The sequence below is a fragment of the Anastrepha obliqua genome, chromosome 3 (assembly GCF_027943255.1).
Source record: "Anastrepha obliqua isolate idAnaObli1 chromosome 3, idAnaObli1_1.0, whole genome shotgun sequence".
NCBI classification, from domain to species: Eukaryota; Metazoa; Arthropoda; class Insecta; order Diptera; family Tephritidae; genus Anastrepha; species Anastrepha obliqua.
In genome coordinates, this window is record NC_072894.1 from 24,397,010 (window position 1) to 24,423,366 (window position 26,357).

Below are 26,357 nucleotides of genomic sequence, written 5' to 3' on the forward strand. Positions count from 1 at the left end.
GAATACATTTGAATATTCTTTTTGGCATAGAATTAATTAAATTTTTAAGGAGGTTTCCATCTAAAGCATCCCATTCTCGTAGAATGGCAGCTTTTAAATCATCAACTTTATTATACTGCTCATTTTCAGCATAAACCTTCCTGGCTAGCAGGCCCCAAATATTCTCTATTGGATTGAGATCCGGAGAGCATGCTGGCCAGCCCAAAAGAGGGATGTTTTTGTCTGAAAACCGCGCTTTCGTTTCCCGACTAGTGTGGATTGCAGCATTGTCCTGCTGGAAAATCCATGACTTCTGCCTGTTTGCATTTAAAAAAGGCAGAAGGCTGCATTGGAGCACGTTTGTGTAGTCCCGGCTTTTCATTTTGGAGGAAACGAATTGCAGCTCCAACTTCGAATCCATCGAAAAAGCTCCCCAAACCATAGCCGATCCACCACCAAAATTTCTCTTAGAAAAAATTTGGGGCTCCTTTCTTAAATCTCTCCAATAGCCACGGTTGCCATCAGGGCCATCAAGATTCCATTTTTTCTCATCTGGTATTACGTACCTGAGACCAGTCCGTGGCCATGTGTTGTTTGGCGAATTCCTTTCGAGCAGCTTTGTGACGAGCAGTCAAATGCGGTGCCAACTTAAGTTTTTGGCGGCATATGTTTGAGGCTTGATGGAGCACCCTCCAAATCGTTGATTTTGACACCTTTTTTGAAGTTAAATTCACCAGTTGCGAACAACTTGTAGATTTATTACTGGCATTTTTTATTATTACGTGACGGTCCCGATCAGAAAGCTTCGGTTTCGGTCCTCCGCGTCGTTTTGTGTCATATTCTGCCGGATTTGATAAAAAATTTGTCACCACGTGTCGGCTGCGACTTAATTTTTTCGCGATTTCTGTGACGCAGAAACCCTCCTCATCCAACGCAGTAATTTTACCTCTCTCGAATTCGGAAAGTTTTGAACCACGTGGCATATTGACATTTATTGTCTTTAAAAACTATTTTAATTAAAAGTAGTACTCAGCGAACACGTGTATGCACTTTAAAGCTTCAATTGCTAATTCGTTCTATAGTTATGAAACGCCAGAGGTAGTGACGAATTGCTCTGACTCTTGCTCAAAGCAACGGTACAAACAAAAACAAAAAGCACCACAATAGAAAGTAGTGTTTTTTGATACTAAGGAGGATAACGGTATTATTCCATATATTCATCTATTTTTACCGAGTACCTACATACTTGTTGGAGTGAATGTTAAATAAGCATGTCATGTGTCCTATTGTTATGAAACGCACCTTATACCACGCAGTTTGCAGGTTGAGAGAGGTATACCTACCATCTCCATACCAAGAAAATGTTGTCTACTTACAATTCCCCGGTATGTTACTATGCCCTAGCACCGATAACCGATAAGAGATATCCGGCATTTGCAAGCATTGATGGAACTAGTGACAACTGCACCAAGAGATTTAATCGCCGCTTGGCTATCAGAATGAATATAGACTTCTGTGAAGTCTATAAATCTAAATTTATATACCATAATGATGACAGTTTTTCGATTTTCGGGAACTCGTTTGTTCTGAAAGTAATTTCTTTCCTTTCCAGACCTTTCAGATGGCCATAAACAGTTGAGTTCGATAAATTTAACCTCTCACCTCACGTGTTGTTATTTGCCAGTTCGCATCATCAGCTTCAACCGGACTTCCATAATGTATTCGACTTCAAAATTGCCGGATCGAAATTTTGCAAACCAGTTCTGGCACTGACGTATTGTCAACACATCTTCTCCATACACATCGGTTAATTTTTTTCTGGCTTGAACAGCAATTTTACCTTTTCTATAGTAAAAAAGTAAAATATGAAGAAAATGCTGCTTATTGCTTTCAATATTTAAAATGGCGACGACCAATAACTACTGCGTAAAATCAATTGAGCTTATCTACACACAAGCCTTGCTATATCAGCTGTCAAAACATATAATGACAATGCGACTTAAGTCTGAAGTTAGCTGTGAAAAAATACAATTAAATCCTCTGTCAGGAGAAAACGAAATTACTTTCCGAACAATCGAATAATACTCAGAACCGTAAAAACTGTTACGTGAAGAAAGTACGTATTTTTATAAGAGATATATTATATATATATATATATATTAGGGCGGGTCGATTTAAAAATCGCCCATTGCTCTGTTAAAATCATATTCTAGGGATCAAAATAAGAAACTTTGAAAATATCACCATTTTTGGCCTTTACATGAGAAAAGAAACTAAAAAGTTCGACCCAAATTGGGGGACATCACAATTCGTTTTAGAGGTATAGTTCCTTCGGCAAAGTTTCTTATTTTGATCCCTAGAATATGATTTTCACAGAGCAATGAGCGATTTTTATGCCTCCCCACAAATCGACCCGGCCTAATATATATGTATGTGTACGTGCAATTATACTCGGTATGTATAAATATAGGATTTCTGCTTCGCATTACATTATCCACATGTCAAGTGGCCCTGAATAGATTTAAAAGGCATTAGGAAGCTTTCAACTCGACACACAAACCTCCTCCAGAATAACACAAACTCTAATCGTTAATAGTAATTTTAATTGTGTTCATTTGCCGGCTGTAGCCACTTAATTTCGACAATGTGCCAATGAAACGCTTTGCTAATTGGTTAAACAGATCAAAACAATATAACGCAAACTAACAACAAAAATGCGTCAACAGTCAGCAGTCAACAAATTGACAACCAAATATGCGCGAAATATATATTGTGGCAATTGAAAAACATGAATTGGCTTTTCCCCCGCTTGCTTATCGCGCGATTGCAGCAAAATAGCAATAATCGGAGCTGCAAAACTGTTGGTTAGAGTAAATTAGAGACAACAATAGCAAAAGTAAGTGGCAATAACAACAATTATGTAGTATACAGATATGTATGTACGTGTGTACATATGTGAAAAGCGACTTGTTCATATTTTGAATGGCGGCAAAAGCGCTAATGCGTTTGAATGTCTCGTCATTATTGTGTACACTGTGGCAATGCGATACACATGGCAATGACATTGTCTGACAATATGAAGCGACAAACTGCCACTAGAACGGAAGTGAATTTCTGTTGAACAATAAACTACTACTAAATCACATTTCCATCAACATTGTAGCTGCGCTCACTCCACCCACTGTCGACCATATAGCCAAATATCACATTCGGCACTATCACCATTCCAGCATCCACAATTTGTGTTGGCTGACGTGTGACAGCAAATTAGAGAGATATAATTTCGAACAACGCAGAGCAACATGCCGCTTGCATACAGCGAAATGTGGCATCTAATCGCCACGCAGCATAAAGTTGATGTTGCTGCTGCGGCTGAAGTGGCTTGGAGGTACGAGTATATTGATTTTTGTTAAAAGATGATTAAAAGTTCATTATGCAAATCGGCAACCTTCTTTTTCGCTTTGAATAGAGTAGGGATCTGTTTCTTGAATTTATGAAATATTTTAGTTGGAAACTCGCACTGAAAGTTTGAAACTTTACTGAGATTATAATAGCAATTTGCAATAAATGGTTATAAAATAAATAATTAAGGTAGGTAGTTAGGTATAGTGGTTGCCAATTGACACACCTAGGTCTGCTGTAGGCCCATTGTGATACTACCAAGGATGTGCCTTCTCCTCACTTTACATTGTCCTCATTGAACCAAAATGCGGCTTTAATGTATCTAAAAATTCTTGTTAGTTTTAAATTGGTTACTTCTGCCAAGTTATTCCAAAAACTTTTTCCTAGAATATTGAACCTTTTTCTACCCAAAGCCATGCACCCGCATAGAAAGTATTCCACAGTCTCTTCTTCTTCAATGTCGATACTGCTTCTGTAGCAGTAGTTATAGGGTGCTCCCAGTCTGCTGGCATGCCTGCCTACAAGACAATGCCTTGTTAAAACGTCAAAGAGATTTCTCACGTCCTTCCTGTTCAGCTTCAAAAGTCGGTTTGTGCGGCCCATGTTCCATTTGGCCACGTCATTTTACTTGAAGCACAAGACAGGTGCTGAGTCCATAGCAAGTTGGCAGGTTTGATGGTATGTTTCTCTATTAGCAGCTTACAAGTTGCTAAAGGTACATATGTTCGCTTTATCTGGTTGAATCGGCGATGTGGTACCCAATCTCGCTAGTTCATCTACTTTGATGTTACCTTCTATGTCACTGTGACCTGGTGCCCAAAGCATGTTTATTGTAAAGTTCTGTGATAGTTCTGTCGAAACGTCGATACATTCTTTTACTGTCTTCGAGTTAATATAATATTAGGTGATTGTAATGATTTCAGGGCCGATTGGATTTCTGAGTATATATTTATTTCTCTTGTGGTGAGAACACTTTTCTTCAAAACTAACAGGCCTTCCCTTTTAGACAGAATTTCAGCTTGAAATACGCTACTATGATCCGGTAGCCGGAAGCAAATGTTGGCACTCATTTCCTCAGAGTGAAACCCTCCACCTACGTGTTAATTGAGCTTGGAACCATCAGCACCACATCTATTGTCCATTACCCCATTGTAGCAATCTTCGCTCGCTGAGAAAGTTGTGGTACATCGTTTAATGTATGAAGAGATATCCGTCTAGTATTTTTACGTGACCCTTCCTGTTAGTGGTTAAGTAAGATGATTCTCTTAACCTAAGTGCCGATTTTGCCGCCCGTTGTTTGCTGTACGCCTCAATTAGTAATAGATTCAGCATGACATTCATCGCTGTCGTGCAGGTCGCTTATGCAGAGACTAGCACTCCTTTTGAATACCTTCTAAACGTTTCACCATAGTTTTTTGCAAGTGTTGGCCACCAAACCAAGACACCCTATGTCATAATTAGTCTTTCGACTGCTGTATATAGCCAATGTACTATTTTCGGAGTCAAGCCCCATTATAAAGAATGGCTTAAAATGTCGTACACTTCGTAAAACATTACCTGGTGGAAGAGTTGGAGTAACTTTTGTAACTTAGCTCAAAATATCTTTTTAAAAAATATAAAATTTTGGAATCGATATTCGCAATTCTTATAAAGGCTGCTGCTTAAGAATCGTGGGATTTTGAATCAAAATAAAAAATTTCTAAAAAGGAAAAATGATTTAGTAAGTTTTTAATTATAATCGTGAACTTGTGAAATTGTCTTGAAATCATAAAAACAACAGAGGGAGAAGAACCAAACAGGACGAAAAAGGAAGAAAGGGCTTTGGATTAGAAAATGAGGACGACCAAATGGTAGCTAATTACAATTCCGTTAACCGTTTCAAGCTGCTGACGAAATTCACCTGGTGTATGATCTTTCAACCAGCTATATCCGCAGGTGTGAGAGCCAAAATGTCTGAATGTGCGGCGAAAGGAAGACAGCTGAGAAGAAGGTGCTGAGATGATTCCACTTCATCCTCCAGGCAACTTCTGTGGAACAGACTTAAGGCAATCCCAAATCTCTTCGCATGGACACCTCACAGACAATTTCCGTTTAAGACACCCACCAAATTCGAGTGCTGCGGCTTTGTAAGCCTTAGAAGATTCTTGGAGCGCCCCTAATCTACTCGTGGTCTGAAGGATCCCGCGACTTTGCATGATTGCGCATTAACCCATCTATCGTTGAGTTGATGAGAGGCTTATCTTTTCAGGCGCAGGCCATAGGTTCTCAAGGGAACCCCAACTCTCTCTTTTCGCGGTAAAACCGTTTCCCTGTCTCTGCCTGTCATCCCCCCAGCGGTTTCTCGCTATGCCATTGTGACCAGGATTCCAAATGAGCCTAATATGGAAGTATTCGGATGCAGTGGAGAGCAGAATAAGGCATTCGTCGATTAATTTGGAACACATCAAGGAGCCCAGGGTTCTAATTATCGCTTGGTTGTCGGAGTAAATGTTTACCTCCCTGACAGTAGTCACTGAAGTAAGCAGCCAATCTACTGCTTCGTTGATTGCGGCTACCTCCACAAATTTGAGCTTGACGGGGAGCTCCTCGCAGAATACTACCCTACCAACCCTTCTGTCCAATTTCAAGCTATCTGCAAACATGTTTGCCACGACCTGCCTCCAATTGTTGTACCTCTCCTTTGAGGGAATATGAAAAAAAGTACCGCTCATGCACCCAGCGAGGACGCAACTGTATTACAAAGCACTTTCTTAAAAAAGTTTATCATTTTGGAACTAGTACCTATAGCGTGGAACAAAAAAAATACTTAAAGTGTGCTTCTATAATAGTCTACGAACTTTTCGCCCCACTTGCTGCACCTTATATTGTCTTTTTTCGCCGACAGTTGTCACCTTACTTACTTTACATTGAAATTGAAATTTGATTAGGGAGAGCCAAGGAGAAACAAGAGATTTGGTGGTTCCTAAAACTAAAAAGCCCATTATATTTAGAGCTCTGGAAAGAGGGTAGATAGTCAAGGAGGGAAGGAGAAAAGTATCAGACAAAGAGATAGGAAAGAATAGAGACAGAGATAAAGGTAGTTAGTCCTGTGAGAACTTCCCAGATTCTTTGGCAAATCTGTAAATATGTTCCAGTTTTAGAGAACGAATATTACTCATTCTCACGACATCAAAACCCAAAACTCGTAGCCCTGCTCTAGCAAAGGCAGTACGCTCACAGAGAAAACGCTCAGTGCTATCCGTCCCCTCCACTTTTACATTACAATCGTAACACTTATGAGAATTTCACTAATTAACAAGACTACTGGTGCACAATAGAGGCTTATTTCAGAACGTTGTTTGACCTCAAAGCCTTCAGTGAGAACTTTGTTTGTAAAAGTTGTACGGCTGCATGGATCATGACTATTTTATGTTTCTCAAAAGAGGTATAAATTTTATTGAAATCTACCAAGCGGTTTTTAAGTTACAGTAATCAAGAGTTCTACTCTGTCCAGGCGAATGTGCCATACATTTATCCTCACTACAAATAATGAGAGTGAGCGTTGTTCTATATTATATTCCATACACATATATTAGGGTGTTCCTTAAATTTCGAGCTCAATACCTTCTTAAACGTTTCGTACTAACCCCATATTTTCTAGAAAAAAATGTTAGTGCGATTTATAAACGATAACCCGTGGCGATTTGCGATTTAAACTTGTCCTTACAAGTTGCATGTTTGACTTGTTGTTTTTACTTGGAAAACTATTACTCGAGCTGGATGTACGAAGTTCCAAAGAAAAAAAGAACGTTTGCCTGTTATTGAATCGTTTGACGATAAAGAACAGCTTCTTGCAGTGCCAACACTGCAAAGTTATTCTCGAAAAAATTCAAGCTAAGACCGTCTTAACAGCTCTCTTTGACTAAAACATTGCTGTTTTTCACCTTTCGTCATCATGTTAATAATTTGATTCTAAAAGCTGTCTTTGAAACCAAGATTAAGCAAATTACTACAGGTGGGCCATATAGCGCTTGCTTTTTAAACCACCTATTTTTTTGAGAATGGTAACACAAATGACATGTCAAATGTGTTCATAATTTACTTAAAGGTTTGACATTTACGAAATGGGACGCTATACGCTTGAACAAAATTGGAAAATATTGAAAACCTATTTCCAATGTGGTGAGTCTTCTTCTTCTTTTCTGATGAAGCTCATTTTCACATCGGTGGCTACGTCAATAAGCAAAATTGTCGGATTTGGGGCTCAGAAAATCCACACGTTACTGTAGAGAAGCAAATGCATTCACAACGAGTCACTGTTTGGTGCCGTTTTTGGTCTGGCGGCATCATCGGGCCATTTTTTTTTTCAAAAATGAGCGAGGAGCCGCGGTTACAGTAAATGGCGAGCGTTACCGTGACGTGATCAACGATTTGTTTCCAAAAATTGAAGAGGATGACATGGACGACATTTGGTTTCAACAGGACGGTGCAATTTGTTACACTGCCAAAGTCACACTCGAACTTTTGGCTACCGTTTTTAAAAACCGAATAATCAGCCGAAATTTCGATATCAATTGGCAGCCTCAGAGCTGGGATTTAAGCCCGTTGGACTATTTTTTGTGAGGAGCCGTTAAGGACAAATGCTATGCGAACCATCCAGAGACGATTGATGCTTTAAAAGACGAAATCGATGTTGCCATTCATGAAATTGGAGCTCAAACAATCGAAAATGTGCTTAAGAATTGGGTTGATCGAATGGCCTACGTATAGCCAGTCGTGGCAGTCATTTGAACGATATTATTTTTCATTCATAAATGACAATGTTCAATCTTCAAAATAAAGAACAAAGTTTGAAAAAATATTGATTAGCTTTTTTTATAGCCGATTCAAAAAGCAAATTTTTCATGGCCCCCCCTATATATGTACATACACCTTTTTTCTCAGGGCACATCGCCAACATATAATTAGGTGACATTTTTTCGATATACGGAAAGCCTATGAATAAAACTCCGCTTCTTGGTCATGAAAACTATCGTTGATCTCAATTTAACAAATTTAAAACTATTTGTGCACATATCCTCACTTGTAAAATTGCACTCTATGCCTTCAATTTCATTCTCAGCAGCAACGCGCATCTCTGTATCTCTGAATCTACATCTGCACCATATCATTCAATTGCTCGCATACCCAATTTGTACTATTGCGTTCATATGCCGTGCCATCGATAAATGTTTACAATCAACTCCAGTTGTCAACTTGAAAAATGTAATTTTCAACCAACCAACTCATTTCGAATAAGCAAATAAACGAATCGAGCGAATGAGTAGAGATGCATTCTCACATAAAAACTCTAGTAATTTCAATTAAAAGGATTCAAAACTGCAATACATTTCAGGCGCTGATGACCGCTCTCTCGCTCTCCTTCTCCCGCTTCAACATACGTGCATACTTGCTGTATGTACTTCATACAAAGTATGTTCAAATGTATGTGTGTATTCTCTTTGCTTTATCTGGATAGGAGGCATGTTTGAATTCTCCAATTGGTTGGGTGCGTCTGACTTCATTCGCTGCTTGTTTGTAATTAAACAAATGAAATGCAAATAAACTTTGAATTTGTAAATTCATATTTCGTTTACTTATTTCGTTCTTTTATGCCACAGCCTCTGAAGTTTCGCAAATGTGTGCTTATAAGTACGTATGTATGTGTGTATGTATATTGTAATTAAGTACTGGTGTGCACTTGTAACTTTTTTGCGAGCAAACGTCAGTTTACAAAACTTTTGGTGTCATTCATATAATTTTCAACTGGTAAGTTAATTAACATTTCTGTACTTTTGGAATTGCAAAAAAGTTGTAACAACAGTCAAATAGAGCTTTTAAGTGTTCATTTTGAAATGAATTGAAGTTACTACAGAGAATATTTTTTGATGTGCGTATTGAGTGCCAGATATGTCTGCCATAAATAATATATTTATAATGCATATACATACATATATGAACATACAGTGACGCAAAACCGAAATGAAGCCAGTCAGATTTTTAAATCCAGTAATGAGACTAATGGGAAATAAAACACAATTTTAATCAAATTGATGTGCCACTTGGATATAGTACATATTTTTATTTAAAACATAAAGAAAAATAGTAATTTTGAATATTCTTCATGTATTTTGTAGTATAAAAAAACATAGCACGAACTAAAGGGTGGTCAATTTAGAGGTATAGGAATTTAAATTTCAATATATATATGTATATAATTGGCACGTACACCCTTTTTGGGTGTTTGGCCGAGCTCCTCCTCCTATTTGTGGTGTGCGTCTTGATGTTGTTCCATAAATAGAGGGGCTTACAGTTTCAAGCCGACTCTAAAGTGCAGATATTTTTATGAGGAGCTTTTTCATAGTAGAAATACATTCGGAGGTTTGCCATTGCCAGATGAGGGGCGACCGCACCAACCCATTTGGCTACGGCGACCGCCGTGAAATTGAAATAGAACAACGAAAACTCCAATTGATTGATTTTGTGTAGAACCATTCATGGCATTTACTTTTTAATGATAATCCCTTGCAACTGCGCCGTAATTCGGGCATCCATAAATATCAATTTTGAATGACTCTCTGGAGGACTTCAATACCTCAATCGAAGCTGGTTTATCCACAAAGCATTTAGACTTTACATACCTCCACAAATAAAAGTCTAAAGGTGTGATATCACCCGATGTTGGTTGCCAATCCACTGGTTCGAGACGAGAGATAAATTTCACACCGAAACGAAGACCCAGTAAATCCATTCTTTCACGGGCTGTGTGGCAATTAGCATACCAAGTGTTGGGGAGATCAATGGGCGTAATGGCTGTTCTTGAATGGCTTCGGATTGCTGTTCAGCCCAAATACGGCATTTTTGATTATTGTTGCCAATAAGCCAAAAATGGGTCTCATCCCTGAACAGCATAAGTTGGTCTGAGCGCGCGATGTACACTTTTTACAGATCGTCTATTTTTGTAATACAATTTTACGATTTGTAAATGTTGTTGAGACTTAAGTCTTTCCCTGATGAATTGTCAATCAATACTGAAAGAATTATGTATTTACCCGACTAGAAATTTTGGTAAGGCGGTGATTAGGCGCAAATAAGGCGGACCGCATTCCAAATTTGCGCCTCATAAGGCAGTCAAACTAGGCCCAAGTCCCGAAAGGTAAATTCGGTAATACTCCGGATGCCCTTCTACAAATCAGTTAGGGATTTCAATTTAGGTAAGGTAATAGTGAGGCGTGCCTCAGTAAGGTCTACCTAATTCGGGCCAAACTGATTCTTCGGCATGCCTCACTGTAATTCTAGTCGGGTAGCTTTACAGTAATCACGCGTGAACTGTTAAAAAACACCTATTGGAAAAAATACCTCCAATCTGAACACCCTTTAAGAAGGCTAATCACAACCAAAATGATGCATAGCTATTGGGTGTTTTTTTAAGAATTTGATAATAGAACACAAAAATGTTTTTGGAATGATTTTTTTTTTTATTATGTGTTAATCTGATAGATAATTTAATGGACTTAAAACAAGGCTTAGTACTAATATACAATAAAGTTGAAGAAGCATCGTTTACAACAATTCTCATCGAGATACACTTATATACTTCCGGTCGGTTGCACCATTTTTCAAATCGAGGTATCTGGCATGACGGCTAAGCTATTAAACACAATGGGCCTCGTTCCTTCAAAACTTGACCTTCTTTATAGAACATCAAAACGCGTTTAAGCCCATTGGGTCGGTAACGACTAACTCGAAATGAGTTAGCATATCATCAATCTGTACTGGAAGCCGGGCATTGTAGTGTTTCGGGACATTTAGAAGGTGTTACACCCTTTCCAAGAATTGGGGAACTCAGTCCTAACGTAGAGGCCTCGCTGGGGTTTCGCTGGGGATTAACAGATCATCTAAAAGACTTAGATTATGCAGACGATATCTGTTTACTGTCGCATAAACATACTGACATGCAAGCGAACTTGGACGCACTCACTCAATATGCAAGCAAAGCGCGTTTGAAAATAAATATCGCAAAAGCCAAGGCTATGAAAGTTATGGAAAGTTAACACTGCAAGCTTCACCATAAAAGGATATGCGATAGAGCAAATTAATTCTTTCACTCGGCAGTGTTATCGTGGCGAATGGAGGATCCAGTGCAGATATTAAAAAGCGAATAACGAAAGCGCAAACTAAGCACCATATGGCGCTCGCAACAGATAAGTTCCTAGAAATACCAAACTACGGCTATTTGAGGCCAGCGTAAAGTCCGTCCTCTTCTACGCCTGCGAAACTTGAAACTTGTTGCAAAAAGATGCGCAAGCACTTCAATGATTTGTAAACCGCTGTTTACGCAAAAACATGCACGTATTCTGGCCAAATACAGTTCAAAACACCGCGCTCTGGCAAGCCACAAAACAAAAAACGATTGAAATTGAATTCACTAGAGGTAAGTGGACAGGTACAACTCGGAATTGAACGAACTTATCCAAGACGAGACAGCTGTGCGTTTTGTAAAGGCGCAGCGTATGCGGTGGCTAGGTCACGTGCTCCGTATGCCTGCTGAATCCGCTGTAAGGAAAGCCATGACTGGAAAGATAATTGGTGCGAAGGCGAAGGGAAGACCGAGAATCCGATGGATAGACGCAGTAGGAAGCGATCTCACAGCAAAGGGAATTCGCAACTACGAAGGAAAAGCAAGCAATAGAACACTTTGGAGGAGTTTTGTGAAGGAAGCTTTGACGCATCCCGCGCTATAATGCTGTGAATGATGAAACGTAAGTGGAGCTGGCTTGGCCACTCCTTGCACAGATCAAACAATGACATGACCAGAAATGCAGTTGAGTGGAACCCGCAGGGCAGCCACCGCAGAGGAAGACCGTCAAACAGATGGAGACGGGTGATAGAGATGGAGGTGGAGAAGATGAACAAAACATGGAACGAAATTAAATTACTGGTGCAAAATCGGAACCAGTAGAAACACATTGTTGAGGCCATATGCTCCATATAGGAATAAAGCATCAAGTATGTAGAGGTCTCGCTGGATTTGTAGGTACTAACAACAGGTGCCCCTAGGCAGGCAATGACAAACCTCCGAGTGTATTTCTGCCATGAAAAAGCTCCTGATAAAAATATTTGCCGTTCGGAGTCCGCTTGAAACTGTAGGTCCCTCCATCAAGACGCACACCACAAAAAGGAGGACGAGCTCGGCCAAACAATATCGTATATATTTGAACTGAATCAAGGAAACTGGCCTAAAAAAGAGATGAGAAAAAGATGGGGACGCTTCAACTTCCTCGCACTTCGCAGTATATATTTCAGATTTCTAGGGCACCACTTGCTTCAGATTGTTTAATCTTTCGAAGAAATCACATGAGGTCTTTGCGGTCACCGAGTTAACTATTTTTCAACCTATCCTCATATTATGTTGATTATATGTGCGGTAGACTTTGGGTAACTTAGAACTGCTCATTTGTGACCAACCCCTCCCTTAAGCCAGGCAAGTACTAGACCTTCTCCAATACCACTATCTGTAAATTTCTTCGCAGCCTGCTTTTAAAGTGATCATTCAAAACAGGTGTTCTAGACGGAATTGTCATCTCTACAATTAACTTCATGCTACAAATCCAGAAACAATTTTACAACATGTCGACACGAGTTGCATTTCAATCGACAATTTCGACAACAACTCCTGCTCCTGCGTCAATTCTGTTATGCCACAAAAATGTGCTGTAGGTTGTTTTACAAATTTTAATGACGTATATAGACGCATCGTGTCACGCTGATGGCACAACAAAACTTGTTCCTTCTTTTTACAAGTACATTTTCAATATTAAAAACAATTAGAAATTTGAGTGTGGAATATGCGAACAAGTTGCGATATTCACTGACGAAACCACCACCTTTCTAGTCACACAAATAATTTTATTCTTTTTTTCTTTCTTCTTTTTTTGTGATTTTGCTATCATCCCCCGCCTCATCTCTACTGTTTTCTTCTACAACTAACCCTGCGCTTTGTTTCATGCCACAACCTCGTATATCGAGTCATGACGTCTTAATGCTCGAAACATGTTCCGAATTTTGTAGATTTGTACGTTGCAATGGCAAGTCGAGGGCGAGTGTGTTTCTAGCCTATCAGTACTTCCACTGTCACTGCGTTTGGTGACATCGCTACAACAGGCGCATTATCCTGACCCACAAAAACAAAATGCACAGTTTAGCGCACTGCGCCACTTCGCAACAGATTTCAAATTCAATTTTATTCTCAATTATGCTGACAGCTCGCGCTCAGACTTGACTTTCTTCTGATGAATACACCGCATGCGAAAGGTTTTGCCATATGTATGAATGCATGATAGGTGTAGATATTAGTATTATTGAAAACGCCGGGTGTTAATCCTTTAATGCCATTGGCATTGGCGTACGATTACAAGTAAATGTTTTCATGTTTGTCATTTTCGACGCTCCATACAGCCACCTCTGCCGCCACAAGTCCCTCTAGCATTGAAAGCTGATGCCAAACAAATGAGATGAGAGCAGAGGCTAATATGATTTTGGAGTGAAGGGACCCACACAAATACTTGCGTGCATATAACAGCTTATAAATACGCACGCATACATATATACATATACATACATCCATATGTGTTTGGATGGCGCACTGACATATATGATTAGCTGTCAGTGTCCGTTTTCAATTCATAACATGTCAAAGCGTTTATCTGACACTCAGGCTCGTGAAGTCCATGCATATGTGTGTGTGTTTGTACATATGTAGGAGGAAATCGCTGTTTGGAGGACACTTAAGTGTACATGTGTCCTTAAGCAATTGATCGAATGCTTGTGTGTTTGGAAAAAAACAGCAATTGTTATTCATGTCAACCGGCAGGACATGTCTCCGCTTTTGCGCGCACACAAATGCATTCACATCAGCCAGAAATACGCACATACATACATTCCATATATCAAAAACAAACGCGACATGACCTGTGCTATTAGTTTGACGACTTGAGTGGCATCTTAATTGATGCCATAACACTTAACAGCCAGTCGCTTAGAGACGCTTAAGCATGCAAACATTTCTACATCGCAATATTGTTGTTGTACGCCGTCTTATGCGTCGAGTATCTGAAGCGTACCTTTGAGCCATTATGCGGAATTGATTAATGCGAATTACCGGATGCGAATGTAAAATGTTTTGAGCTAAACTTAGATTCGTCAAATATATGCATATGTATGCTTGTCTATCCCTTCTGGCCTGGCTTAATTTAACAATTCTAGAATTTCACCGAACAACCAAAGTCTCCGAGTGCCTGATTATTATATAGGGTTTTTCAGTAAGAGCGCTTCAACTTTTGAACTTTTTTGAATAAAAGACAAACGGTTTGACTTTTTTAACTAATTTTTTTTTTAAGTAGCAGCAACAGAACGATTATTTTCATAAAAAATTTGCACGATTTGAAATCGTTGCTCAAGTGTGTAGCGTTCCATGATGAAATGTATACTAATGAAGTTTACAAATGACAAGCGAAAAATAAAAAATATTGCGTCGTTCGCCCTCCCTATCGGAAAAAAGTTGAAGCGCACCTATTGAATAACCCTATATTTCTACTTTATTGCTCTTCAAACTCACATTGATTTCTGAGAATTTCAAAAGTATGATATTTTCACAGCTTTGTGCTTCTGTTATTGTCATTAAAAAATCGTGCAGTGATTGATTTTTTATTTTTGGAAGATTCAAAAGAAAAGGAAATGTATGAACCAATGTTGAAAGTGCGTAAGGATTTTTCGCCATAAATTAGTACAGTAGAAATATTGAATTTAAAAGTGTTCGTACAAGCCTGGAAGTCTATCGACGCTAACGACGTCTAAAAGCAACAACACCAGAAATTGTAGTACAAATACGGGATATCGTATTGGAAAATCTTCGAGCGACTAAAAAAGTTTTAGTAGAAGCCCTAAGCATCTCATTGGGCAGTGTAAGCAATATTTTGACTGAAGTATTGGGCTTGAGAAAGCTATGTGCACTAGCGGTGCCACATTCACTAACAGTGGAACAAAAACACATTCGAATGCGACTTTCTCAACAACATTTTGCGTATTTTCGAAAAGATAATTCATCACTATACAGGGTCCGGCACTCGAAGGGTAACCAACTTCATACCGCTCTCACAGCTGGTGCACGGGCATCATCTGTCTGTTAGTTGGTTAAATGACAGTCCAGAGTATTGTTTGTAAGTGTAATGGATTTCAGTGTGATTGATAAATAAAGTTTTTGTTTAACGAACAATTACTCGTTACAATGATACTGGTAACATCGCGAAACGTCATGGAGGTGGTCATCAAGAGATTGCAACGTCACGTCAAATGGTTCAAAAAGTGAAGACGCGACTTGAGCCAAATACCCGACGAAGTGCCAATCAAATGGCGAAAGAACTGAAAATATATGACCATAGCATCCGCCGCATACTGAAAAATTATCTCAAAGTCAAGCCTTACAACCTCCAAAGCTGCAACTAGTCAGTTGAGAGAGAGCGAAGGAGTTGCTTCGCTTGGCCGAAAGAGGTCAATTTTCAAACATTGCGTTTTCTGACGAGAAAATTTTTCAAATTGAGCAATTCGACAAATTGAGTAAACCCCAAAGCGATAGGGTTTATTTGACCGACCGTTCATACGAGAATTTAATTGGTCACCAGGAGGCAGCACTCGCCACAGGTAATGGTTTTGGTCGCCGTAACCGCAGATGGGCGCTCTCCAATCGTTTTCATCGAGCCTGGCGTCACGGTAAATGCGAAATATTATCGGGAAAGTACTCTGGAGATTGCTTTGAAGTTGTGGGCAGACGCACATTTCGGTGGCAGACAATGGACGTTTCAACAGGACTCAGCACCATCTCACAAATCTCGAGTGTACCAAGAATGGCTAAAAAACAACGTTCCGAACTTCATAGCGTCGACACAATGGCTTTCAAATGCACCAGACGCGAGTCCGATGGATTATTCTCTTCGGCCCATTTTGGAGAGCAAGGTCCGAACTAAAACATTCACCACTCTCGAGGCGCAGAAAAAAGCCATTGTCCACGAGTGGTCCAAAATACCGGCAAGTCACGGCCATAGTCAAGGGAAAAGGTTGTCATATCGGACAAAAGTAAATTGATTATCAATTTTGTATTATTTTCACACATTTTTTTATTTTGAATTGAATAAAAGTAATTTTCCAAACTAAATTAAGGCCCTATTAATTGGTTCCACTTTGAGTGCCGGACCCTGCATGCATTAGGGTGCCACTCCAAGAACAGTTTCTGGAATTGTAAAGTTCTACCGGAATTATAAAACTTTGGGAAGACATTAAATTTATGTGAGCTCGAACTAAATCAAGATTTTTATATAATAATAATTATTTAATTTTTAAGTAGTTTATTATTATTTTGACGGCACTTAGAACTGCGACCTGAAAGTTCTATTGTGCCCCTTTCATGTGCTCTAAGTCCAATTTCCTCAATAAATTTTATTACTTATCCCAATTTATTGAGTTTTGCTTCCTCCTCTGGGGATATATGTTTACCCAAGAGCTTGCCCAGCTTAGGCACCAGTGTTGGGTACTGGTGCTGGCAGATGTTTGGCGCTTTCATCTTCTTCCCTATAGCCTCTACAAGTTTGACTGGAGTATATTCGGAGGTTAGTAAGTTGATTTTTCACTCTACAATGCCCTGCTAGGATTCCTGTGATTTTTTGTAAATAAAATTAGTTGTTCAAAATATCTTTTGCAATGAACCACCTCAGATGATAGAAGAGTTTAAGCTTGAAAAATCTGTCTATTCAAACATTTTATCAACGCAATCAAATTGAGATTTGTAGAGGTACTTTCAGATCGGTTCAACTCACGCAAAGCTTAATATTTTTCCGAATATATTTTGCACGGAAACCCTCAAATATAATACATTTCATAACTCCTATGAAAAACCGGAAACTATTTCTTTTTTATGAAGAATGTAGTTAAATAAATTTATTTATTTCGATGTCACACGAATTATCGTTTTTAATAAAACAAATTATTCGACTCAACTCAATAAACAAAATATATAACAACTCCAATAAGGAACTGCCTTGACAGAAAGACAAGCATCGACACGAATATAAATTCAACAATGAAAATAATAGGATTCGTACAGGTTCCATACTCACAAAACCATATAATTTACTTTTTTTTGTTTTCGAAACACCAAAAACAATCCAATAACAAAACATAATGCTTGTTATTTGAAAATTGGATTCCACCTCATAAGCGATTGCCCTCCACAAATGCCGATTTTTTGCACGATTTTGCACGCTCAAATATTCGTTGGCGCCAGCTATGGTCGCCAGAGTTTAGCGAAATTTTAGCGAAGATAGCGAAATGGCCGTTTCGCCGTTACAGGAAATTGTGATTTAATGCCCTCCAGTGGGACTATGTTGCAAACCACCAGCAACGATTGGCTTTTATATGCACGCATGTATGTGTATGTGTGCTGGCCGAATCCTGAATCATCTACTGCCGGTGTTTTTTGCCAGTTTTATTGGTTCGGTGTATCGAAAATGCGCGTTTCCGCAATCGCATCGATACACGGACGGCCGGATATAAATAAAATCGCATAAAGGGAATGAAGTCGAATTTTCATTTATTGAATCCTTGAAATCCTTTACATGCCATTGCGATTATAGTCGCTGTGGACAAGTTATGCTAATGTTGTTGTAGTTGTTGTGTTGTCGCGCAATGGCTGCCTTGAATGCACTGTTGGGGATCAAAAGATTTATCGTTGGCAATATTGCTCTTGTTGTCTTTGTAGTTGTTTTTGTATGCTTCACATAATCGCATTCGCATTTTAGCATTTTTAAAACAATCGAAATTTCAATATTCAACGCAATTTTGAGTGTGTTTGTGGTGTTATTGCAGGCATACTGATAAGCTCTGTGTTGGTGAAAGTTGTCCATAAGGGTCGTTTTACTTTCTATCGAATTTTTATTGTTTTGTATTGATTTTGACCGAAATTTGATTTATGCTCGATCCCTCTTGGAAGTCAGAATTTTAGTACTGAACAATGAATTTTTCATTGGCGTTGATTTTTCGTATATGGTAATGGAAAATATTTGTATATGTAGCTGGCAAAGGTAATGGGTGTTCTTAAGTTCTATTTAAACGGTTTGCGGTCAATTTCACTTGTTTAGTTCACTTATTTTGAATTCGACATAATTTTTTTCACGTTGGTCGTGCAGAGCTGTTGTGAGGTCCTCTAACACCAAATTAGAGAATCCGCACTTTTATCGTGGCTTGAACTACCTGCAATTTTTGGTTTCTTCATATTTCTTACCTACAGTAGGCTGCTTTATTTTGGTTATAAAGCAGGTTGGGCACAATTTACAATATTTATTTATTTTAATAATCTACAGTACAAATTACCTTGCAGACTAGAGCAAAATGTAAAGAAAAACAAGCCAAGCAAATAAATTATTAGCAATCAATTTAAATACAATATTAAGCAACTACTCATGAGAAAACGGAAACGGGACGGACTTAGGCTTCCAGCACTGAAAGGTGTGACACTCAGTCTCTCTCTGTGAAAGTTAAATATCTACGAGTAATCTTGTATAAGAAGCTGACTTGGGGAAACACATGTTTCGCTGAAGGGAGATTGCACATTGAGGCTCTTTCAATAATGTCGTAGAGCCTTTGGTAAAACCTTGCGTCTGAAACCTACTGTGGTTTGGTGGATATACAGCACTTATAAGACCAAACATCACGTCGCTTCTGTGGTTTGGTGGAGATGAAACATGGTTAAGTCCACTCTTCGGGAACTATACATGCTGAAGAGAAGTGTATAAGTATATTTCTGCATTAGGGATGCCATGAATATAACCTCCGGCGATGCCCTAAATGCTATGCTTTATTTGCTCCCCTTGGATCTTAAGAAATAGTACAACAGGAAGCAATAAAGGCAATGTGTAGGCTCCATGAATGTGTAGGCTCCTCGGGTATGAGGACGGAAATTCGGGGCACAGAGAAATATTTAAGATGCTATCTGAGCAGTATCCACTATTTTTGGCACCTAAGTAGAATATTTTCTTTACCGATGGGTTCAAGAATGAAGTAGGGTCTAGAGCCGGATGGTACTTAAAAAAAATAAAATAAATAATTGGCGCGTACACTTCTGTTAGGTGTTTGGCCGAGCTCCTCCTCCTATTTGTGGTGTGCGTCTTGGTGTTGTTCCACAAATGGAGGGACCTACAGTTTTAAGCCGACTCCGAACGGCAGATATTTTTATGAGGAGCTTTTTCATGGCAGAAATACACTCGGAGGTTTGCCATTGCCTGCCGAGGGGCGACCGCTATTAGAAAAGTGTTTTTATTAATTTTGCTTTCACCGAGACTCGAACCAACGACCTCTCAGTGAATTCCGAATGGTGATCACGCACCAACCCATTCGGCTACGGCGGCCGCCTGACTGTCACTAAAGACTCCAATCTATTTCCCGAAAATGTTTGCCATTCTAAAAGTAGCATAATGGATAATTGAGAGAAGATGGAGCGGGAAATAGATTGGAGTCTTTAGTGACAGTCAGGCTGCGCTCTGGAGAACGTAAAGCAAACCTCAAAGATAGGTCAAGAATGTATGAAGAAGCTTAATTCTGTTGCAAGACAGAATAAGCGCGTACTTATATGCATTCCAGGACACTGCAGAGTTCCAGGGAATGAAATTGCCGATGAATTGGCCAACTGTGGATCAGCGGTTACCCCACAAGGACCAGAGCCAATATTCGGAATCAGTTCTACAGGAATAAAGAAGTGGATCAGCGGTTATGTAGGTATGCAATTTACATAAAGAGCGATGGACCGATCTAGAATGCTGCAGAGCTGCAAAGTGTTTTATGACAAGCCCGAACAGAAAACTATAGAACCTCCTTCTAAAATTTGTAAGAAAAGACATTCGGTAAATGATCGGTATTATTACAGATCACAATCCATGACCACTGTTAGAATCATTGAGGGCCCGACCTGCCTGTCTTGCTTAGGGGAAGCAGATAGCACTGAGCATTTTCTCTGTGAGAGTCCTGCATTTGTTAGAACAAAACTGGAATTTTCCGTTCCGATGTCATGAGAACGAGTAAAATTTTCAGATTTACTAAAGAATCTGGGAAATTCTCACAGATCTAGCTACCTCTATGTCTCTATTCTCTCCTATCTTTTTCCTTCTGTTACTTCTCTCCTTTCCTCTTTGACTATCTGCTCTTTCTTTTCATAGCTTTAAATACAATGGAATTTTAATCCGGGGAGTTTCAGGAGTTATTAAACCTCTCGGGGCTTCTTGACTCGACTTTTCAAATTCTAATTTCAATTTCAAGCTACTAAGTTTATATTTTTTACAATGTTAGATGTAGATAAAGCGAAATCGAGCAGGCTGGAATTGGATAATGAATTGGAAATAGTCTCGAAGGACGCGAACAATGGATGCATTACTCGCAAATTTAGTTTTAAAGTGTTCCCCCTAAAAATTATAAAAATTGGGAAGACTTCTTTGTGGAGCATTAAAGCTTATCCGCTTAAGTAGATCTGGACAATTGGCGATGCCATTTAAAACAGTGAAAATAAACGAAACTGAAAGGACTGCCCTTCTCTTTTATAGAATGAAACAGGGGACTCAAATCGTAGAGAATGTAATGCCTTCTTAAGAAATATTTCCTGAACGCGCTGTATTCTATTAACCGAAAGTTGGTCATAAGGTCTCCAAATGATAAGAGCGTACTCTAAGTGAGAACGAACAGGACCCGTAAACAGCAGTTAGGTATACGGATCAGAAAATTCAGATGCATTGCGACGAATTATTATTAATTTCCAAAAGAACAGAGTACAATTTTGAAAGAATAAAATCGAATCGGTTCCAAGAACCTTAAACTCTTTTACACTTTGTAGTGCATTATTAGAAATGGTGTAGAATGTGCTAAAAATGTACTCACGCCTCGAAAATGTTAAATGACAACATTTCTTAATATTCAAAGACAGACGCGACCTCATGCACCAACGATGAAGATTGTTCAAGAGCGGGAAATTAGAAAAAGTAAAACATTATTGCTTGGAAATCGGCCCATAATTAGGACCATCATTTCTTCCACTTAAAAAAAGTTGTAACCAATGCACTAAAAAATAAATGCAATAAAAATTTCGCTACCCCTATTTTTTCAGTGGTAATTAAAACACGAATTTCTTCATCACTGAAAATTTAGTTGAAATCTTTAGTGAGAATTCACATTTTTCAGTAAAATAACACTGCTTCTTGAAGAATAATAGTAAGACTATATGAGCTGCAGCAGTATAAGGAAATGTTTTCAAAACAAACCATAATTTTGAGTAGAAACTCCTACTTATACCCCAAGAAAAGTAAGAAACCATAATTAAGTTTTTTTGCTGTTTTAATAATAATTTGTCAAAAATACCATCAGTGAAATTTTGCTTTGTCGTTCGATTGACTATTCCAGCAATGAAAAAAAGTCTTTCTCTGTCGCAGAGCAAGGAAGACGTGTGTTGTATTCTAAAAATTTGCTTTTTTAATAATAGGAAAACGGTACAAACCATAAATGCTCCTATCATAGTCATTCAAGTAGGCAATTATCTCGGTTGCTATAGCTCCGCCAAGTAAGTTATTTACAAAAATTTCCAGGTTAGTTTATTTTAATCAAATACCTGAGGACTCCTTACCGAATTTAAGAAATGATAAATTATCGCTTATGGCTCTCTTCTCATTTGAAATGATGTTTTTTAAGCGGTTCTTTAAAAGCGTGTGAAACGGAAACGAAAAAAAATTTTTTTTTCTGAGTATTTTATTTTTTGAAAGCTGACAACTGTTTGAACAAACTTCATTTGGCCGAAATTTTTTTTTTTGTTTAGCAATGAATCAGAAAAATAAAATACTGAAAACAGAACGTTTCTGTTCTACACGCTTTTAAAGAAACACCCAAAAAATAGTTTTTCAAACGAGGCGAAGGCCTTATGGCAGGCTAAAAATTACTCTCTTCTCCTACCGGCTGTCTTTTTAACTTCAGATCATATTCTTTAACTTTATTTCGGACATCATCTAGAGTGCAAGACTCGGCACTTTCCAACAATACTTTGCAATGTTTTAATTTGATATCGGGAATGATGATTGTTGCAATAACTGCATCCCAGAAGCCAAAGTGCCAATGAAAATATGTTTTAAATCTTTATGAATTTCCGTAAAAAATTTTATATTTTCACTAAAACGGGAATAAAATAACCAAAGAACATTTTTTGTTCTCTTTGAGGGAAGTTGATAGCTTCTGCGATAGGCTGCAATCTTGCATGTTCTTCCAAATTTGAAATTTTTTCCACAATAAAAATTGAAATTTCCAGCTGGTAGCATAATTCAACTAACCTGTTTTGGACTTCTAGAATTTCGAGAGTGCCAAAGAAATGAGTCTGCTATTGACCCCAAGAAGTTTAGCTCACTAGATTATCTAAACTGACGTCATTTAATTACGCCGCCTATACACGAAGAAGCATTTTAACAACATATCACAGAAATTATAGTGATAATACAATAAAAAATTTGTTTAACTACCACTGAACAGACAGTCGTAGAGTAAGAATGCCCAACCCTGCTTCAAAGTACTCGGAGTTTTCCGACTCCTCACTAGGAATCGAGTCTATATATATAGCTACCACGCCTTTCACTTTCTACAATTTCTTTAAAAACGCGTTTAAGCTAAATTTTAAATTTTTTCGTAACACATATTTTCGAGCATAAAGATATATCATTTATGTATTTATATGTAAGTCTACAGGTAAAGAAATTTGTCTGTTCTAGCTCCCGGTTTTTGTCATCAAAGTGCAAAAGGTATCAGTTTTACGTACTTACTTACTTGTATGGACTGAACAAAGATCAGAACCTATTTTCGCATTAAGGCCGACTGTAACAAATATTCAATTTGTTAAACCAAGCGATGATAGGGCTCCCTCAACTTGATCCTTCCATCGGAGGCATGGTCTTGCCCTATGTCGTTGCCATCCGAACACCTTTCTTGCTGGAGCTTCTGCATCTATACGCTCGAAGTGGCTCAGCCAGCGAAAGCGCTGAATGTTGATGCGATTCACTAGAGTTCATACAGATCGTGATTCATTCGGTGGTAGTAGTTATCGCGAAGCAAGAATGATAGAAAGAAGATTGCGCCCATCAGAGCGTACGTGACGTCACGTTTGCTGAGTTGTGCAGTATTGCCAACCATTTGCTCTTCGCAATAAATTTAGTGCTTTTTTATACCCAAAATGCAAGAATATTTAAGTTTCGTGTTTGTTTCTTTTTTTTTAATTTAAAGCTACCGAAACGTTAAGTTAAAAAACAAACTATATTATTAAACAAAAAAAGGTTAAAAAAGGTAACTCTGAGAAGATTCTAGTGCTAATGAAAATTTTTTTACTCTTATAAAATTTGATAATTTGAAAGTGCAAATTTAATTTTTGGCTCCATTTAAGGTTATGCAAAAATATTAAATGTCCCTCTCTCAACTCTTCTTAAGATTGAAAACCTTTTTACACATTTTAAAAAGCCTTTGAATTTATTGAATGCGAATTAAAACCATAGAGGTGTAATCGTTTCTTCCGGTCATCAATCCTTAGTGAGACATAGGACATTAAGAGTTATATTCATTGTAAAAATAAACAAGAAAATACCAGAAAATACTAAAGAAACCATACTGACATTTTTACAAAAAAAAAATACCTTATCTAGTTACATAACCTCAAATATAGCAAAAAAGTCGTTCCCTTAACAAAAGAGTATCGCTTAGCAAAAAAACCTCATAAATTAAATTGTACATAAACATAACACATTTATTTAAAAAAACGCACATTTTAAAGACAATTTGTCACGCATACAAAGTTCTTTAAGTGATTCAATAAAAATTTGTTGGGTTATTTTCTTTGAATGGGCATTTTAATGCGTTTTTATATCCAAAGCTAGGCAACACTGCAGTAGCGAGAGAGAGATTTGACTGCCGAAAGCAGAAGAACACCAACAACACCTGCAATCGCGGGCAATGCCACCAGTTGTTAAAAAAAAAGTAAAGCTAAATAAAACTGAGTGAATTATTTAAATAATTATTAAAAAATGTATATTTTACAAAATTATAAACCTGACATTTTAATTAGAACAGCTAGAAAAATGTCATGAATAAATAACTAAAACTCCGAGACTAAATAACAAAAAAAAATGCTAAATCAAGTTACGAAAATGGTAATCTGGCCATACTGGAGCTAAAATCACGTAACTCGTTATCAAATTCGCTGAGCGCAAAGTAGCGGGACCACGATAGGCGCCATCTCATTATTCTTTCCATCATGATCGCGAAGATGAATCACGAAGAGGACCGAAGATTTTCCGAAGTATCTTTCTCTCGAATACCCCAACAGCTGCTGCATCAGTCTGCAGCACAACCTATGCTTCAGTGCCATAGAGTAGCACGGGCAAGGTGAGTGTCTTGTAGAGTGATAATTTTGTCGGTCGAGCGAGGTCTTTGCTGCGCATTTGCTTATTGAGATCATAGTAACACTTATTAGCAAGCGGGATTCGTCGGTTTAGTCAAGATATATAAATTTCTTGACAATTTCAAAGGTATAGATGTCCGCTGAAATTCTGGATCCAAAACGCCGGCTAGGAAAGATACTAGTGGACAGCATATACTTCGTCTTGCCCTCGTTAACCGCTAGACCCACTCTATTTGACTCTTTTTCGATAGCGGAAAATGCTGCGGTAACATCTCTCTTGCAATTCCCTATGACGTCAATGTCATCAGCATTCAATGGCTCTCCGTAATACTATTAACCCAGGCGTATAAATTACAAGTAAATAAGAAATTTAGGTAGTATTCCATTTAATACTTGGCCCTCCTGAAAAGCATCAAACGAGGTCCCTGACTTGCAAAATATTCAGCAGCAAAATAAAATACATAAATTTCTAAATATTCTACATAATTCACATTGAAAGCTACGCATACACAATTTCAAAAATGCCACCCCTGCCACACTCAAACATACATCTCGAAGGATTACAATCAACATGGAATTAGAATGAAAATTAATGCCCATTGCAGAAAGTGAAAAACTACCTATCCACTAAATAAGGAAGATTTTTACGCCAATTTCTGTATTTCTTTTCTCAAGCCTTCAATCACTCTACCATCAAGGCTGCTTGGCTCTGAAAGCTTGCCACATGTACACTGTGCGAAATAGCTATATAATTTTATATTAATTTTAATTATAAATGTTTTAAAGGATTCCTTAAGGTAAGTTGAGTAGTTTCCATTAGCACATAAATAATTTTAGTGCGGAGAAAATAACTTTTTAAGACATTATGCCAAAAGGAAAGCCTTGCTATTAAAAGTTCAAAAGATGAATATATAAAACGCTTTTACGGCTCATACTAGCCTACAGCAGCGAGGTACATATGGGTATGGGTACTTAAGACAACAGACATCGACCAAATACTGAGGTTTCAAAGATAGATACTGCGAAAAATATGTAGTCCCTTCCGCCGGGATAACGGAACATATCGGATAAGATACCATCACGAACTCGGTGCATTGATTCAAAATGGAAACGCAATGCGCTTATTGAAAAGTCAACGAATGAGATGGCTTGGGCACATGTGCAGTATGCGCAAATAGAGAGCTGCCTGTATAGTGTTCCAGAGGCAAGTGGTTGGACGAAGAAGCCAAAAGATAACAAACAAACGCTGGATTGATGAGATCACAGCCGACTTGCGGAGAATGGAGAACGAACAAAGTGGAAAGGCGTAGCAAAGAATCGATCGGAGCGGAGAACTGTAGTTGTGGAAAAGACAGTAGTGATCTGCAAAAGACAGTAGTGCTATTGATGCTACCGAGGAGCGCGATAGTATTCTAGCTTATAGTGAATCGGGAATATTATTTTTCAA